The sequence below is a fragment of the Hyla sarda genome, chromosome 6 (genome assembly GCF_029499605.1).
Source record: "Hyla sarda isolate aHylSar1 chromosome 6, aHylSar1.hap1, whole genome shotgun sequence".
In the NCBI taxonomy this organism is placed as follows: domain Eukaryota; kingdom Metazoa; phylum Chordata; class Amphibia; order Anura; family Hylidae; genus Hyla; species Hyla sarda.
Genome location: NC_079194.1, coordinates 197,139,701 through 197,158,457, shown reverse-complemented (window position 1 = coordinate 197,158,457; position 18,757 = coordinate 197,139,701). Strand labels below are relative to the sequence as shown.

General features: G+C 40.0%; 1 protein-coding gene across 1 annotated transcript in view; it reads left to right on the top strand.

Moving 5' to 3' along the window:
• MAF (MAF bZIP transcription factor) overlaps nucleotides 1–15,452 on the top strand; it is a 74,252-nt gene extending 58,800 nt beyond the window's left edge. Inside the window, exon 3 of the mRNA XM_056526132.1 lies at nucleotides 13,926–15,452. The gene's annotated coding sequence lies outside the window, so the exon portion shown is untranslated. The remainder of the gene's footprint in view (nucleotides 1–13,925) is intronic.
• The last annotated feature ends 3,305 nt before the right edge of the window (nucleotides 15,453–18,757 follow it).

Below are 18,757 nucleotides of genomic sequence, written 5' to 3'. Positions count from 1 at the left end.
GCCCTCCTGTATGTAATTAATTTCAATGAGCCGGCCGCAGTGAAACGTTCGGTCCGGTCGGCTCATTTTTGCCCTGTAAAACCAGACCTCAAACCGTGGCCGACCACGGTTTAAGGTGCCGGGAAAAAGCGCATACGGGGCAAAAATGAGCCGACCAGGCCGAACATTTAACTGCGGTCGGCTCATTGAAATTAATTACATACAGGAGCGCATAGAAAGGCATACGGGAGCGCAAGTTTTTAGCTCTCCCCTGCCGTATGCGCTCCCGTATTGGGGGGAAACGTAATGGGAACCCAGCCTAAATCAGACTTTCTATGTGTGAAGGTATTCTCCCCCCCCCCACAGGCATTGCTTTTAGAGGAGAACATCTCTGTATATACAGACTCGGATGGAGTCGACCGGGATGACACTGTATGGAGGCTGTACAGCTCTATACTTAGGAGTGGTACAGCCTAATGTCCTTCGTAGAGGATCCATGTACTGGGCTCTGCCATGTACATGAGCCCAGTACATGGAACAAGCCTATTAAATAACAAATTTTAATCCCCACAAAATTCACAGTTTCAAAGGCAGTATAGTATCCCCTGATGTGCCTGCAGCGATGACGTCACACATAATAATCACATGACTACAATGAAACAATTACCTCAGCAGTCCTGTGCCGTACATGCTTGTGATTGGCTGCAGTGTTATTATATGTGACATCATCACTAGGAATGAGCAAATCTAATCTGACGAATCCAAATTTGTTACGAATTTCAGGAAAAATTAGCTTTGCAACAAATGTGAATATTGCTGTGATTCGATCACACTAATCGCTTGATTAAACTCCATTTAGTGCAGCCCAATCTCCAGGGCATCTAAGATGGCGGCTCCACATGTCAGGACATGGGATAACGAATGCTGGGAAGGCGGGAAAAAGGGTAGGTGGGATGACCCTGAATCCCAACCTATCAGCAGCCAGCCACCCCTGTGATGTCACAGCCCTATATAATCGGCAGCCATCTTGCAGCCACTCACATCAGCATTCTATTGCAGAGAGAGAGGGACAGAGAGCAGTGTGTTGCAGAGAAAAGCATTTTTACACCAGCGATTCACCTGCTAGTAACATCAGCATTCTATTGCAGAGAGGGACAGAGAGCAGTGTGTGATGCACAGAAAACGATTTCTACAGCAACGATTCACCTCCCAGTCACATCAGCATTCTATTGCAGAGAGGGACAGAGAGCAGTGTGTTTCACAGAAAAGCATTTTTACAGCAGTGATTCCCCTCAAGCCCAAATCCATCCTAGAAGCACTGATAGGGAAAGGAGAGAGATTGAGAGAGAAAGTGCAATTTTGGGTGTATTACACAGAGACTGTGTGCTGCAGCACTGGTGTGTACAACAACTGAAAAGCTAATAGTAGCCAGCCAGTTAGGGTAAGCAGAGCACTAAAAGTCACAATCACCTGCTATTAGTGCCTAATACTGGGTGAGTAGCGGAGTGTATTGTCCTCTCTTAAGTGTAACCCATGCTTACATCTAAGTGGTGTACCATTTTGTTCCTGTTAAAGTCTTAAGGGCCTAGTTACAGTGAAAGGCCAGCCAAAAGTACACACCTGCTGCTGTTGTAGACAAATACTGTTTTAAGCGTAGTGGAGCGTATTGTACTCCCCTCATAAGTGCATACAATGTACTTACATCTACGTGATGTACAACTGTGTCATTCATCCACTATATGGTCTCCCCATGCTCCTGCTGCCTCCAGGCTGTGTCACTGTACCGCCATGTGGTCTCTTCATGCTGCTGGCATATTAAATAAAACTTTTTAGGTTCATGTATTTGAAATCTTCAATTTAAATGTAAAAAAAAAATGTAATCTTTTATTTGTGAGGCCCTATGGTCTTGTCAAGCTGTTATCACCTCCAGGCTGGGTTATTCAGCCACTAGATGGTCTCCTAATGCTGCCGCCACCTCCAGGCTGTGTCATTCAGTCACTATATGATCTCCTCATGCTGCTGCCACCTCCATGCTGTGTCATTCAGGCACTATATGGTCTCCTCATGCTGCAGCCACCTCCACGCTGTGCCATTCAGCCACTATATGGTCTCCTCACACTGATACCACCTCCAGGCACTGTCATTGTGCCACCCTGCGACAGTGATTCTTATAGATACGCCTCTAAACTGCACGTCATACTGAATAACAGTTTTATTTCACTAACCCAGCATACACCCTATGCGTATTACAGCATGGCAAAGTGTTCTACATTGAGTCTCTCTGTAGGCCAGAAATAGCCGTTTTTAATAGAGATTTGCCGCAAATAAAGTCCGATTTGCCAAATCTCTAATCATCACAACAGGTCCGCTGAGAAACACCAAAGTAGCAGCGCTGCTAAAGTTCGGAGGAATTTGAGGGTTTCTAAAACAGATTTATTTTGTAAAATAGCAATACTTTTTTTTTTTTTTTTTTTTAATAAACAGCACACTCTTTTTGTGTAAACATGTCACTTATTTTTACAGATGCAAAAAATATGTTTGCTTTTTCTTTTTTTAAACTGTGTGTACAGGCAACCACTTTCCCATAAACTTATATAGAGCACAATCATTTTGCATAAACGGACACTATTTTATGGAATGCATATATTTTGTATAAAATATGCCTGAAAAAAACTGTGTGAACATAGCCTTATAATGGGCTTCTGAACTTAAAGTGCAATTGTCACCTAGAATTGGCTTGTGAAGCTGCGCACACAGTGCACTTTGCGCAGTTTTTTAACGGCCGGAGAACTACATAGGGCCAGCCTGTGAATCAATCAACCGTGCAGTGTAAGCAGAGAGAGGTGGTGCAGCTCCGGAGCATAGTGGACCCCGGATCCCACCTCTCTAACTTTTGCACCAACACCAAAAGAAATTACAAAGGAGTTATTTGTGGGTATACAGCAGCCTGACTTATCTATGCAGGTATTTCTAAAATAAGCTTGTGAAGCCCTAGTGCACAGTGTGTGCAGCTTCCCAAGTCTATTCTAGGTGATAGTTGCATCAGACAGAAGTTGTCTTCATAAAAGAACTCCTATAAAGAGGATTTAAAACCAACTTCCCCATACCTTTGTTCATAAAGCTAAGGTGACCAGCAGTGACTTGATGCAGAATGGAGAGGTGACCGTTCACATGGTTCTCATCTTCACATTTTATAGAAATTAGACAAACAGCCAAGTAAGTTAGCAAAGTTTCTTTGGGTGGCAACCAAATATTATTTTTTTCAAGCCTTTTTTGCTCTCTAAAAAAACAAATCCACCAAATTATGGAAGGTAAGGAAATAGGAGATATATTGATGCCTAGGTGTAGATATCACTGGTGCAGTAGTAGAAGTAGCAAAGGGCGCTGGAGCCTTAAAGGAGAACTCTGGCTCTCTTAGTGAGGGGCACGTGTTGTCTACTGGTAGACATCATGCATTCCATTCATTACTATAGGAGCGCCGCTGATGACCAAGTGCTAGACTCGGGTCTTTTTCAGTGCTGTCAAACCCCCGCGATGAGCTGCTTATCCCTTACATTGTGGATAGAGGATAAGTAAATTTTCGCTGGAGATCTCCTTTAAGATAACTAAACGTCCACCTGCCATAAAACAAGACACCAGTATTTTAGGTGGGGGCCCTTTGAAAGGAAGCAGATATACTATTGGGTTGGGGAGAGGTTTAATAGAAATTTAACAGCTTGATAGAAAATAAATCTTATTTGTTGGTTCCTTTAGGTGATTTTAAGTGGAAATGTTCTTTAAGCTGTGCAAATGATAATGACAGATTTAATGTTTCAGAAGGAACATCTCCATCTCTGTGAACTCCTGCTGCTCATGTTGCTGGCAGGTGAAGGCTTTACGTAATGCTCTTGAATCTAGCACTGAGATACTATTTTGGAGAGGTCATTTTCAGAGTGAGTTACAGTGCTAAGTACGTCAGGAGAGGCAGCAGAGTTGGGATAGGATAGAATAACGAACTGGAGGTTAAGGAAGCGGCACTGAAAAATATAGCCACATACTGAGTTTACAAGCTGTGCTCCCAGCTGACCCTGTGTATCACCTTCCCCAGGGGTGAGGATGGTTGAGCCTCTCTATCTACAGAACCATCTATCCTATCTGCCGTGACCTTACAAGTGACACCAGACCCAAAATTAACCTCTTCAGACTTGTAGGGACCACAAGGTTATAACCTTTTATGCTACTCACTTTTTATAGCTTGAAAAAAGTGAAAACAAACCACTTTCTGAATGTAACCATATGTATTGCTGTTACTTCCCAACTTGTAATAGTTCTGATGGATTTTGAAGAGCCAGAACTATTACTCTGGAGCTGGGTATTTTGTTTCTCTTTATATCAGGGAAATTTATGAATTCATTTAAAACAATAAACCAACATACAAAATTTGAGCAGAATGAGAGTGATCTGAGCTTGTTGCGAAATCATAGACCTATAGCCATCCCCTACAGTATTGATACACTTGCATTTCCTGCTTTGTTTTTTGGTCTTGCACTTTAAGTAGTGTGCTAACTAACCAAAGAGTTTTGGGCCCTATGGCCCCTGGACACTGCTCCAGTGCCCAAATGATTAGTCCATTAGCGTGGCTTGGTTTTCATTATTTTTACTTAAGTAATCGCTTAAGCTAGAGGTTGCATGCACTAGAACTGTAACTTGGCTGTTGGGGGTGCAGAGGTCCCACCAGGGCCCTGATGCCTAAGGGTGACCCAAAACCCATCTGCCCTTTAAGAAACCAGTATTGTAATTGGCACATGGGGCCCTGTTGCATATTTTGCATTGGGGCCCAGAAGCTACAGACTACGTCCCTGTGTCTCGATAAAAGTATCCCAGGTTGGAAGGGCGGGGGCTCAAGCAAAAAGTATTGTTAAAAAAGCACTGAATATAAAATATTGTGTGAATATTGATTTGTAGACAATTTTGAAAGGGGGAGGGTAACATTTTTTTTTAAAGGGGTTCTCCAGTGCCTTGCCGGCCTTGTGGTCGTCGGTAATCAGACCTGGAGCGAACACGCTCCGGGGACTGATTACAAACGGGGTGCCGCGTGCAAGATCCCGGGGGTCCCCAGCGGCGGGACTCCCGTGATCAGGCATCTTATCCCCTATCCTTTGGATAGGGGATAAGATGTCTAAGCACCGGAGAACCCCTTTAATCAATGTTTTGTATTCTATCTTGACCAGTAAATAACCTAAAGGGTCATTTGCCATAGACATTAGTAGGTTAGGGACTCATCTCCCATAGGAGACCCTTAACATTGCTTGTTCCACACTAACCAACTGACGACCTGTCTTTTGATATCATACCATGCATTGGGATTAACACATTGAGAGCAGGGTTGCTAACCTGATATTTTTCTAGACAACTTTTCCAAAATCACAGACAATTTTTTTTATGGACATATTAGAAAGGGATAATACATTCTAAAAAATGAAGTGCTGTATGACTTGTGCTCAGAGCATTTTTATGGAAATATTTAGAGCATTTTCTGTGATTTGCAAAAGGCAAGGTTTCCACACAGGTTTTCTTCTGGCATTTCTTGGAATACTGCCATTGCAGTTCTTGAGCCAAAGCCAGAAGTGTATTCAAAAGGAATGGGAAATATAAAGGAAGGTCTGATACTTCTCCTTCCTGCTGGTTCCACTTCTGACTTTGACTCAAAAAACTGTAGTGACAGTTTCCCAAAAGACACCAGAAAAAAACCTGTTTGGAAACCTTGCCAAATGGGGATGGTTACAATAATAATAACTTGTACATGATCTTATAGCTTGAAAAAAAAAAAAAAAACACAAACAGATATGTCAAAAAAATTGTTTAAGACAATGAAAACAAAGCTTTTATTTTTACACACTGTCTAGTTCTTTTTGGACAGTTGGCAACCCTGAATAAGAGTCATTTATGACACCAGCTATGAGAGGTTTATGCATTTACACCTCTGTTGTCTATGATGAGATTTTTCCTTATAATACATAAAATGTAAATCTAGGATTTATTTAATAAAAAAGGCAAGACATTCTACTTGGTTGAAATTAGTCTGCCCCAATAGAGATAATATGGCTACTTCCTTTAGGATCCCGTTAGCTTTCACTGTGGAGATCAGTGGGAATCTTATATTCTTGTAGATGCTGCAGCCATATTGGCGGCCCTGAGTTGACCAGATCCTTTAACTTCACGCAATTTAATAGTTTCCTGGTAGCTCATATTGATGACTGTACACTGGGGTGAGGCGACGTCAATAAGGGAGATAGGTCATCCAATCAAGCTGTTTTATGTCTTGGACAAAAATCTTGGTGTTCTTTAGCATTATTTCTTTAGTGGTATTTTGTAGATTAAACAATCTGAAACTCTGGTTTCTCAGCAGGAACATAATTGTACTGTCCTTGGGTATATTTTTACAGAACAGAGTAGTCAGTAGTCACCTCGGTGACATCATTTTTTCTAGGGTAGTACTGATTCTTTATAATCCAATCCCATTTATTAACATTGTCACCTGACGCTGAACTCTTTCCAATTCCATTAAGCCTTTTTCAAAAGTCAAGTTCCAAAATTATATTCAAGGTGATTTCTTTCAGATGAGATGCCAATATCATGCCATCTATGAATACCAAGCCTTACAAACATTGTCCAACACTAGGACAGCATTCTCATAACCCCAGGTTCAAGCAGCATATTTAGAATTCTAATACACCTATAGCAGTATGTACATTTAAGAATGACTGGGCAATATTAAACTTAATTGGTAAATGGTAAATGTCAGACGACTAAAAAGTCAAAATTTTGTCACTAACTGCATGGATGGGGAGGACCTCTCAATCTTCAATTGTTAATATTTTATATGGAGTGAGAATATGCTATAGAAGGTTATGAGCTGAATGTATTGATTACAGTAAATGACTGGATATTGTTTAGGCAAGGAATCTGTTTGGTATTCTCTAGGGAAGCAGCTGAATCAATAATGTTTAGGACTATAGGGAGAAGAAGACTGATATCAGTTAAGGTTAAAGTGGGACCTGATCATTTAGTTTTCCGTGAACTATTTGGTGCTATAACATTTCTGCTTACATATTGACTACTAACCAGGTATATGTCTGTGCTTATTTTTAAATTAAGTTATATTTCTGACCTTTTTACCCAACGAGGGCCTAATATTCAGAATTCTGAAATATTTGTAAATTATTTATTTCCTACTAACTAGTGGTAGAACACACTGGGCCTCATTTACTAAGCTGAAACCGACCAGTTTTTGTCTGTTGATTTTGCCTGACACATGTCTGAAACATGTCTGCGCCAGTGTGCGACAGTCTGCGCCTTAAAAATCCGACAAACCCGAAAAAGGGGCGTGGTCTGCCGTAAAAGGGGGCGCGGTCGGGTAAATGGCTGGAAAAATGGACCTAGAAAAAGCTGGTCAGAAAATGTTCCCGTCTTTTCCCAAAAGTAAATAGAGAGGAATCCTGCATGTCTGAAACAACTTTTCCAACTAGTAAAAACCCGACAATCTAAGTAAATGAGGCCCACTGTGTTTGTAGGCAAGTGGCCTTTGGGCAAGTTGTAGCAGCTTAGTAGGATAGTGTCTAGTCACTACACTGCCATCCACTGACATAGTGGTCAGTACCTGGCAACAATGGCAACTTGTTTGATGGTCAAGGGTTCTTTTTGGTTCCCCTGTTGGAACACCTGTATCTGTTGATGAGTAAGAAAATGCACTGTTCTTAACCCCATGGACAGATGTTCTCTTTGGTGACATAAGAAGCTATCAAAAGTGGCCATGAGGTATATGAATGATGATCTTGTCTCATTATAGCAGGTTCTTTAGACCTCATGTCCATTCCCTGGTAACTGCGTACACATTGTTGGATTATTTAGAGTTTCACTTGTCAATTATTTGTCTCCACTCTCTCAAGAAGAAATAAATTACTATGAATCTTAGATAAATCTTAGATAAAAGTCAAGATAGAACTGTCATAAGACTTTATGTGCAAGATAAAAATGTAAAACCTGAGTAGTTCTTTGCTGACTGCCATTGGACAATCTGTGGTTTTATTTTTGTTCTTTTGCAAGATGTTGGATCATGAAGATTCATGATTATATAACATATCTTAACTAGGATACATGGTATTAAACATCTTTGGTATTAATGTTTGCATGTATACTTAAAGGGAAACTTTCAGTTTAATTATACTGTCCTCGCTGAGGTCATCATAACATAGCACAGTCATGCGCGGTTTCCAGTGGTCTGTTGCTTATTTCAATATATAGAGCCATAAAGGCGAACTGCAGGAGAGCTGTCACATTATTCTTGAGAAGTTGCTGGCCCTGCCTTCTCGCTTTAGATTGGCAGGTTTATCCCAATGCACAGTAATAGGAAGAAATCTTTAAGTCAATATTGGGTGGGGCCTTTTTTATTGCTGCTTCTTTAGCAAGTAAATTCTCCAATCCTGCTACAGTGGGGATCAAAAGTTTGGGCACCCCAGATAAAAATGTGTATTAATGTGCGTAAAGAAGCCAAGGAAAGATGGAAAAATCTCCAAAAGGCATCAAATTACAGATTAGACATTCTTATAATATGTCAACAAAAGTTAGATTTTATTTCCATCATTTACACTTCTAAGCAGTTGTCTTGAAATCTGAAACTGAAAATAGTTGACGCTCACAAAGCTGGAGAAGGCTATAGGAAGAGAGCAAAATATTTTCAGATGTCAATATCCTCTGTTTGGAATGTAATTGAGAAATGGCAGTCATCAGGAACAGTGGAAGTTAAAGCAAGATCTGGAAGACCAAGAAAAATATCAGAGAGAACAGCTCGCAGGATTGTGAGAAAAACAGTTCAAAACCCACGTTTGACCTCACAATCCCTCCAGAAAGATCTGGCAGACACTGGAGTTGTGGTACACTATTCCACTATCAAGAGATACTTATACAAATACGGTCTTCATGGAAGAGTCATCAGAAGAAAACCTCTTCTACGTCCTCACCACAAAAATCTGTGTTTGAACAAGCCTGATGCATTTTGGAAACAAGTTCTGTGGACCGGTGAGGTTAAAATTGACCTTTTTGGCCGGGATGAGCAAAGGTATGTTTGGAGAAGAAGGGGAACAGAATGTAATGAAAATAACCTCTGTCCAATTGTTAAGCATGGGGGTGGATCAATTATGCTTTGAGGTTGTATTGCAGCCAGTGGCACAGGGAGCATCTCACGAGTAGAAGGAAAAATGGATTCAATAACATTTTGGCAAATTTTGGATGCTAACTTGATGCCATCTGTGAAAAAGCTGAAGTTAAAGAGAGGATGGCTTCTACAAATGGATAATGATCCTAAACACACCTCGAAATCCACGGGGGATTACATCAAGAGGCGTAAACTGAAGGTTTTGCCATGGCCTTCACAATCTCCTGACCTCAACATAATTGAAAATCTATGGATAGACCTTAAAAGAGCAGTGCGTGACAGACAGCCCAGAAATTTCAAAGAGCTGGAAGACTTTTGTAAGGAAGAATGGGCAAAGATACCTCAAACAAGAATTGAAAGACTCTTGGCTGGCTACAAAAAGCATTTATAAGCTGTGATACTTGCCAAAGGGGGCAGTACAATATATTAACTCTGCAGGGTGTCAAAACTTTTGCAGGCGCTATTTTTTTGTTTTCTGTTATTTTGAAAGTGTAAATGATGGAAATAAAATCTAAGTTTAGTTGACATATTATAATAATGTCTACTCTGTAATTTGATGCCTTTTGGAGATTTTTCCATCTTTCCTTGGCTTCTTCATGCACATTAATACAAATTTTTACTGGGGTGCCCAAACTTTTGATCCCCACTGTATATGTATAGGATAAAGCAACAGACCACTAGAAACAGTGTGTGGTGTGTCCACTCGAAACAGTGGCCCTCATTTATCATTGGAAACCCAACAGTTTTTGTTGTTTCTTTTTTTTTGGCGCAAGATGTCTGCGACAAGGCGCAGACATTGTGCGACAAACTGCGACAAGCCTTTCCTACGAACCCGACTCAGGGATTTTGAAAGCCTAAAAAGGGGTGTTTCCCGACCAAAACCTTGGTTTCCCACTGATTTAATAAGAAACCCGACCCGAATTTTAGGGTTTCAGTGTCCTTTTTTTCCCACTGCTTCAAGCAGTGGGAAAAAGTGTTTGCCATTTCCCAAATTTTTGGACTGCGCCCAAAAAAATCCGACAGCGACAACGCTTGCGACAAATTAATAAATTGATAGGGAAAAAGATGGTCGGGTTAAAAGCCCCCCAAAAAACCAACCCGACTTTTTTGATAAATGAGGGCCAGTGTGTGGGTGGTGTCACAGCCTTCCCTGTGTGAGCCTGCATAGAAAAATAGCTGTCAGTTACACTGGGCTCCTAAACCTGTCAGCTTAAAGGGGTACTCCAATGTAAAACTTTTTTTTTTTAAATCAACTGGTGCCAGAAAGTTAAACAGATTTGTAAATTACTTATCTTAAAACATCTTAATCCTTCCAGTACTTATTAGCTGCTGAATACTACAGAGGAAATTATTTTATTTTTGGAATACAGAGCTCTCTGCTGATATCATGACCACAGTGCTCTCTGCTGACACCTCTGTCCATTTTAAGAACTGTCCATAGTAGGAGAAAATCCCCATAGAAAACATATGCTGCTCTGGACAGTTCCTAAAATTGACAGAGATGTCAGCAGAGAGCACTGTGTTCCAAAAAGAAAATAATTTGCTCTGTAGTATTCAGCAGCTAATAAGTACTGGAAGGATTACGATTTTTTTTAATAGATGTCATTTACAAATCTGTTAAACTTTCTGGCACCAGTTGATTTAAAAAAAAAAAAGTTTTCCACTGGAGTACCCCTTTAATAGTGGTGAGAGATATTTTGTAAACTTGTCCAACTGTAAACATCACTAAGGTCAGTAAGGAGATTTATCAAAACCTGTACAGAGAAAAATCAACCAATCAGATTGTTTATTTATTTATTTATTTTTAAAGGCCTCTGAAATATAAAAGAAGCAATATGATTGGTTGTTATAGGTAACTGGTTAACTTTTCCTCTGCATAGGTTTTGAAAAATGTCACTAAATCTTTGTAATGGCAGCCATACACTTTCAATAGATGTTAATTTGGGCAATAGATAAATCCTGACCTTCTCATGCACATGAACCTTTAGCTTGACTTAAGGGTAATCTGTCACCAAATGTGATTATTTTTAGAGGTTAAATAATTTGTTCAATTTTTTTTCATATATTTTTGGAAATGTTTTTAAAAAATTTACTTGTCACAAAATATGAAACATTAAATAATAACTCTCCCACTGTTGACCAGCAGAGGGAGCTAACATGAGGAATCTGGTGAAAGCAAAGAACTTGTCTGGCTGATGAAAATTTTACCTTGCCCATCTATCTTCCTCCATCTATGTGCAAAAGGAGAGGGGGAAGGGTTTTTGTAGTTTTTTTCAATTCCACTGTCACCATTTTGTTGATGTCTGAAGAGTGGTAAAAATTAGACTAGATGTCTCTAGGTAGGTCACTGCTCCTCAGGGACTTCAAGAAAAAGGTGCTGGCTCTACCTTTTGTTTCACCTAGTCTGTGCTATGCACATGTGCAGTAAGCAGTCAATACTTTTCTATGAGACACTCTCAGTCTTAAAGAGTACCTATCATGAACTCATCTGTCCCTAATCCCCCCCCCATCTGTTCCTGACTCTTCTTGACTCTAATCCTACCATTTTTTTTCTAAAACCCCTTTTTCTACCTTTATCAGTCCCTTCTTTGTTGCTCAGTTTGCTGCCCTCTGTGAGAGAGGAAGGGGAAGTGGCCCAGCAGGCGCAACGTCAGCTGAAGCCTGGCTGGGCTCACTTCCGCCCTTCTTCTTCGGTAGGTTGGACCAGGACATGTAAGGAGTCCCACAAAGAGGCTATAGTAATGGCAGCCCCCAGTACACACTTTATTAATAAATAACATTAAAACTACATTGTCCTAAAACTAATTTCATAAATAAAATGTTTTATCTTGATAGAATCATTTTATTTATTGAAAAAAAATAAAATGGTGACACATTCCCTTTAACATTCATGTGTTCTCTATGGGAGGGCAAGCCATAGCCAAACAGTTCTGGTGCTGGCTTATCTCTCCCAGAACAATAGGATCAGGTGGTAAAAATCCAACATCCTTCCCTCTACCTACATGATCTGTTGGTGGAGAGTCGGGAGACTGTAATACACTTTAACCCCTTAAGGACTGAGTGATTTCACGTTTTTGCATTTTCGTTTCTTCCTCCTTGCTTTAAAAAATCATAACCCTTTAAATTTTACACCTAAAAATCTGTATTATGGCTTATTTTTTGCGCCACCAATTCTATTTACAGTGACATAAGTCATTTTAACTGAAAAATCCACGGCGAAACGGAAAAAAAATTCATTGTGCGACAAACTTGAAGAAAAGATGCCATTTAGTAAATTTTGGGGGCTTCCGTTTCTACGCAGTCCATTTTTCGGTAAAAGTGACACCTTATCTTTATTCTGTAGGTCCATACGGTTAAAATTATACCCTAATTGTATAGGTTTGATTGTGCATTACTTCAGAAAAAAATCATAAGTACATGCAGGAAAATTTATACCTTTAAAATTGTCATTCTATGAGCCCTATAACTTTTTTATTTTTCTGCGTTCAGGGGGCTATGAGGGCTCATCTTTTGCGCCGTGATCTGAAGTTTTTAGCGGTACCATTTTTGTTCTAATCAGACTTTTTGATCCCTTTTTATTAACTTTTTTGTGGTATAAAAAGTGATCAAAAATGCGCTATTTTGGACTTTTGATTTTTTTTGCGTGTACGCCATTAAACGTGCAGTGTAAAAAGCGGTATATTTTTATAATTCGGACATTTCCGCACAAGGTGATACCACATATGTGTATTTTTATTTACACTGTTTTATTTTGTTACTAGGAAATGCCGGGGGATTCAAACTTTTAATTCAGAAGGGAATACCTGAAAGGGTTAACTTTTTTTTTACTCTTTTTTTTTTTGCAAGCTGAAAGGTGCGACCTATCAGCTTGCAATGGCTGATTTCATTCACAGACTGCTGCCTTGCCATTGCATGGCAACAATCAGTGAAATCGGTGATTGATTGCTCCAGCCTGTAACTCAGGCTGGGAGTAATCAATCGGAGCCCTGACGCCGCCAGAGAAGGTAAGAGACCTTCTTCACTCCGGGTAGCTGATCGGGGCCTCGCGATTTTATCACGATGACCCCGATCAGCCCGACAGAGCAGCCGGGAAGCATTTAGTTTCACTTTCGATGCGGTGCTCAGCTTTGAGCGCCGCATCGGAAGGGTTAATAGCGCGTGGCCGAACGATCGGGGCCGCAGGTACCGGACTTAGGACGTACTCATACGTCCTAACTCCTTAAGAGGTTAAAGTAGGGTCACATGTAGCGTATATGAAGCACATTTGATGTTGGGCAAAATCCACTGCATATTCTCCTATGAGCAGACACACAGGGCTACCCAACGGCAGCCCTGTGTGTGCAGTGAGGTTTGGAGTCACGCATTACAGTCACTTGGGCATGCTTGTCTCGCCTCCAAACCTCACTGAACACACAGGGCTGGCACTGGATAGCCCTGTGTGTCTGCTCATAGGAGAATACGCAACGTATTTCCCACTGTGCAGCAGATTTTCCACAGCATGAAATAGGCTGCGTATAACCTATGTTTGACCCTATCCTAAACAGTAGGCTGAACTTGTTGGAGCCGAAGCCGTTAGCGTGTGGCCGACTTTAGTGTAAGGTGTGTAGGCACCTTTACTTACTTTATTGGCTTAGATATCAGTTCAGCTTACAAAATTACCTGGACACTAACATAACGCTAACATAATATATGATATTTACAAATTTCAGCAACTTTGTTCTTAAATACTAAAGTTCTTTTTTTCCGTTTGCAGGTGAAGTAAAGTCAGTGCGCTTCAGTGAGCTTGCCCACTCTGCTCCTCTGGTGACTTCAGACCCTCCACAATTTCTCCCACAGAGGACTGCTGTTAATCTACTTTCCAATGGACTGGCAGAATTATGAACCTCATCATTGTACATACCATTGACACTGGTGGGACTTTTGGCTGCATGCTTTTCTTAGGATCTTTATAATGCTTTCTAATGACGACCACCCTATGTATGAAGTGCTTCTGGTCAATCATTACTCTCGATATGCAACAGGTATGGTGAAGGAGTCACCCATCCTTCACCTCACGGGCCAATGACTATTCCAGTGGATTCTGTCTTGAGAATGGATAGAACTACACTACATTGTTCCAAATGTCCTCAGGTGACCATGTGGCGTAAGCTTAACATGATGTAAACTCAAGCTTCTGACTGTAGGATATTTCCATATACAACTAACCCTCAGGATCTTTTACATTGCTGGTATTTCTTTCAGTCTACAGTTCAAAATCTCTCCCAGGATTTCCACCATAGACATGGAAAGTCATTGTACCAACAAACTCCTATTACACATTTTTATACTTTTCCAGTGGATCAAAATGCGATGGTTGACAAGTGACAGCGAAATGTCACAGCGACTACATTCAACAGTGAAAAGCAATGAAGCATTCTTTGTATATACTTCTGTACAAATTATCATTGTATATAAATATAAAAGTAATCAGCTTCCCTGCTGGGGGAGATTGAAAGTGTAAAGATGCCCCCAGGGCAAGGAAGAGGGGCTACGCATGGTACAGACATCTGTGCTGGTCCTTAGTATCCATCTGTGATGATAGGGGAAATCCTTATACAGTTTAATGTATAGAACTCAGTTCTCACCAGCATTTCATTGACTTCCATTGAACATTAATAATGTATAAAATTATATAATTTAGTATAGTTTCTTTAACTGATACCCTATTCATCATGTACATTAGATGCACAAGGTCATGTATACACTTCGTGCTGCCATAGTCTATTGCCCCAGATTAGTACCCTGCATGTTTATTCTACTTTGGCCAAATACCCTACCCCATGTTTTTGATTGGGTAAATATGGCTGGTAGACCTAAAAACTGAATACAATGCTGGGGAAAGGTGCCCCCAAAAGAGTGCAGCCCTAGGCATGTGCCTCCATAGCATTATATTATAGATTCAGCCCTGTAGGGGAAAAATATATAGTCTACTATTAGAGTATTACATCAGGAAACACATGTCAGTACCACCGCTCCATTGTCCCATTGAGAAATCGATATAAAGGAGGAGACATATATAAAATTTGGCTTGATGGAAAGAGGCCCTGTAACTCCTATTAACTCAATCCTAAACTTAGCTAGATGCAAAGAGGAGTTAGTCCCTCTGGTTACAGTGCCCGGCCCACAGCCCTAGTTTTATATCTGTTCTCCCATCAGTTGGATAATAATAAGACTTTTGTCTGTTTTTATTTTTATTATTCTTACCTTTCTTTTTAATTTTCAATAGATGCCAGGTTGCAAGTTAAAGGGACATTTCAACTGGCTCCGGAAAGTTAAACAGATTTGTAAATTACTTCTATTAAAAAATCTTAATCCTTCCAATAGTTATTAGCTTCTGAAGTTTTCTGTCTAATTGCTCAATGATGATGTCACGTCCCGGGAACTGTGCATGATGGGAGAATATCCCCATAATAACTGCACAGCCATCAGAGAGCAGTTAGACAGAAAACAACAACTCAATTTCAGAAGCTAATAACTATTGGAAGGATTAAGATTTTTTAATAGAAGTAATTTACAAATCTGTTTAACTTTCCGGAGCCAGTTGATGTATAGAAAAAAGTTTTGGCCTGGAATACCCCTTTAAGAATGTGGTGAATTCACACACATAGTAAAGAAATTTTGACGTTTTTTCAACTTTTTTTGAAAAAAATTATCAGCCATTTTTTTATGTTTATGAATGAAAAATGCCCAGAAATAAAATATGGCTGTTTTTTTTTTTACTGTGTGTGAATAAGACCTAACAAGAAAATCGGTGTAAATGGTGCATGTAGGGATGTTGCATAGGCTACAGAAAATATACCAAATTCAACAAAATTCTTTGCAAACTGTTGGAAGACAAAGCTTTATTACTTGTCTCAGATCAAACATTAGTGGTAGATTGCTATCATTAAGTCCCTATCTCCTTATTAAAACAAGCCCTGAATGTGAACCTAAAACACAAAGTATGCAAAGGTTAAAGGGGTACTCCACTGCTCAGCGTTTGGAACAAACTGTTCCGAATGCTGGAGCCGGAGCCGGGAGCTCGTGACGTCATAAGGGGGTGGGGCTATGACGTCACGAGCTCCCGGCGCCGGCTCCAGCATTCGGAACAGTTTGTTTTAAACGCTAAGCAGCGGAGTACCCTTTAAGCTTCCAATATAGATATGTACCCCCATGAGATAATCAGCGTTTTCCAACCAGATGGGCTAGTCTTCCCTCAACCCATGCATCAACAAGTCTTGGGCACTGATGATCATTTGGGTGCGTTCACACATGCATATTTTCTGCTGCAGATTAGCTGTAACAGTTTTTATTACCTATTGAAGACTATGGGCAGCAAAATCTGCAGCAGATCTGCAGCAAAAATATGCATGTGTAAACGTTCCCTTTCACTACTTTACTGGTCATCTTTCTCCTCTTACTCCTCTGGCCCAGTTGTTAGCCATCACAATTTCATCCTTGTTAAAGTAGCTCAGATCCTTATTCTTGCCCATTTTCCTCCTTCCAACATATAAATTTCAAGAACTGACTTTTCACTTGCTTCTTTTTGTTTCCCACCCCCTAAAAGGTATTATTGTCATTAGAAAATATTCACACACCAATGGCATGCTTTTTGTTTTTGTTTAGTCTATTTGCCAGATTTTCACAATTTGTATGCTTATCAGTCCATAGAGTACAAGTACACTATAGTCAGTCTAGGCAGCAATATATTCAACCGGGCATTAAAAAATAAAAAATTTACTTTAGGTTTACTGACCCTTTAACATATTGACTATACAGCATCTCAATATATACTGACATAATCAGATGATCCTATAATTAGGCAGTTACATTTGACATCATGGCAGAAGGGATGACCAGGGACAGTGCTGCTGACGCACAGAGTGCTGGATTTCCCAGTGTTTTCCAATGTCCTGGACTTGAAGTCAATTTGCTAGACGAGGTAGAATGAAGTACTGTCTAACAATTTCTGAGCATGACATGTCTGTTGCTTTAATATATATGCAATGTATACAAACCAATGATTACCTGATCATATAATGTAGAATTGAAGACTGTAGTAATGCTATATATTCCCATATGTACCAGGTTCTTAGGACCTCTAATGCTATTGAATAGAAGACATCCTAAAAGCATTAAGCATTGCCTTAACAGTTCGTACCCGCAGGATACATAGACATTTGCAATATTAAAATAGAAACACATTTTAACCTCATGAGAACTTAGTTACCAAGTGGCAACTTTAAAAAAAAAAAATTCTAAATTAAATGACTAAAATTAGAAGGAAAAAAAAAAACGTTCTGTCACCACTGTATATGCTTCAATGGAATGTGACGGAGAAGGAACGTAAGAATTTGGAATTAATCCAAAATTAAGGGAACACTACAGGCAAAAAGTGAGAATACATAAATGAAATGTACAAGTTTAGTGCTGACTAAACATTTCCTGTGTATCAGACATCTGCCAGAAAAAACTTTAATTGCTCTTCCTGTCTCTTCCGATTATTGCTTCCTTCTTATTACCTCTTCAGTCCTGCTCAGTATATGAAACTGAGACTGGTACAGAGGTGTAGCCCGTATTTTTTTACATGATGGCAATAACCATTTAAATGGGTTATTCAACAAAACTTTTTTTGTTCAGTAAATGTGCCCAGGCTGCCTGATAAAATTCTGTACTTACCTCCCCTGCTTCCCCACAGCCTTGTTATGACGGCACAGGTTAACTTCACTTTCCGGTGCTGCAGATGTCACAACATCTTGCTGATCAGCCAGTCACTGGCTAAGGTGGGACACCGCTGCAGTAGTCAGTGATTGGTTGTGCATCAATGTGACGTATTGTCTGCAGCTCTGGTAGGCAAAGTTCACTGGAGACCGGGTGCCATTACAATAAGGCTGCGGGGAAGCAAGGAGTGTAAGTACAGAATATTTTTATGTTGTCACACAGTCTGGACACAGTTATTGAAAACCTTTTTGCTGGAGAACCCTTTTAAGTCTAGTCCTCCCTGGTCAGAGCTAGAAAAGTGATAATAAATAAGTAATATGAGACAGACTGGTTGCTAGAGATGTACTGCCTGACAACCCATTGAATATCATAGGTGCTATGCAGCATATCCTAGCAATAAGACTATCACACAAAACTCATGAGTTCATCTTAAAGCTAGAATGCCGCTGTGCCGAAAGCAGGATGGGGATGGGGATAAGGAGCTAGGCAACAGCCACAAAATGTCCAAATTATTTATTTGAATTATAACCAAACAGCACCTAAAGAACCTGGTGGCATGCTGTTCTAGTTGTGATATCAAAAGTTACAGAGTTGTCAAAGAAAACTGTGAGTAACAGTGTGAATAGGGCTTAAATCACAGAAGTGTAGAAAATGCATTCATGTCTATTTCCTGTATTTGCGTCACTTCCATGCAGATTTGGTGGGCTACATTTTTTGACCAAACTCCATAGTCACTATCAATGGCTAAAAATATTTAAATTGCCAATTGTGGATGTCAAATTGTATTCAAATGTTCGAAAAAAACAAATAGAACTCTTCTATTTTTGTCCAGGCTCAATAAACCAG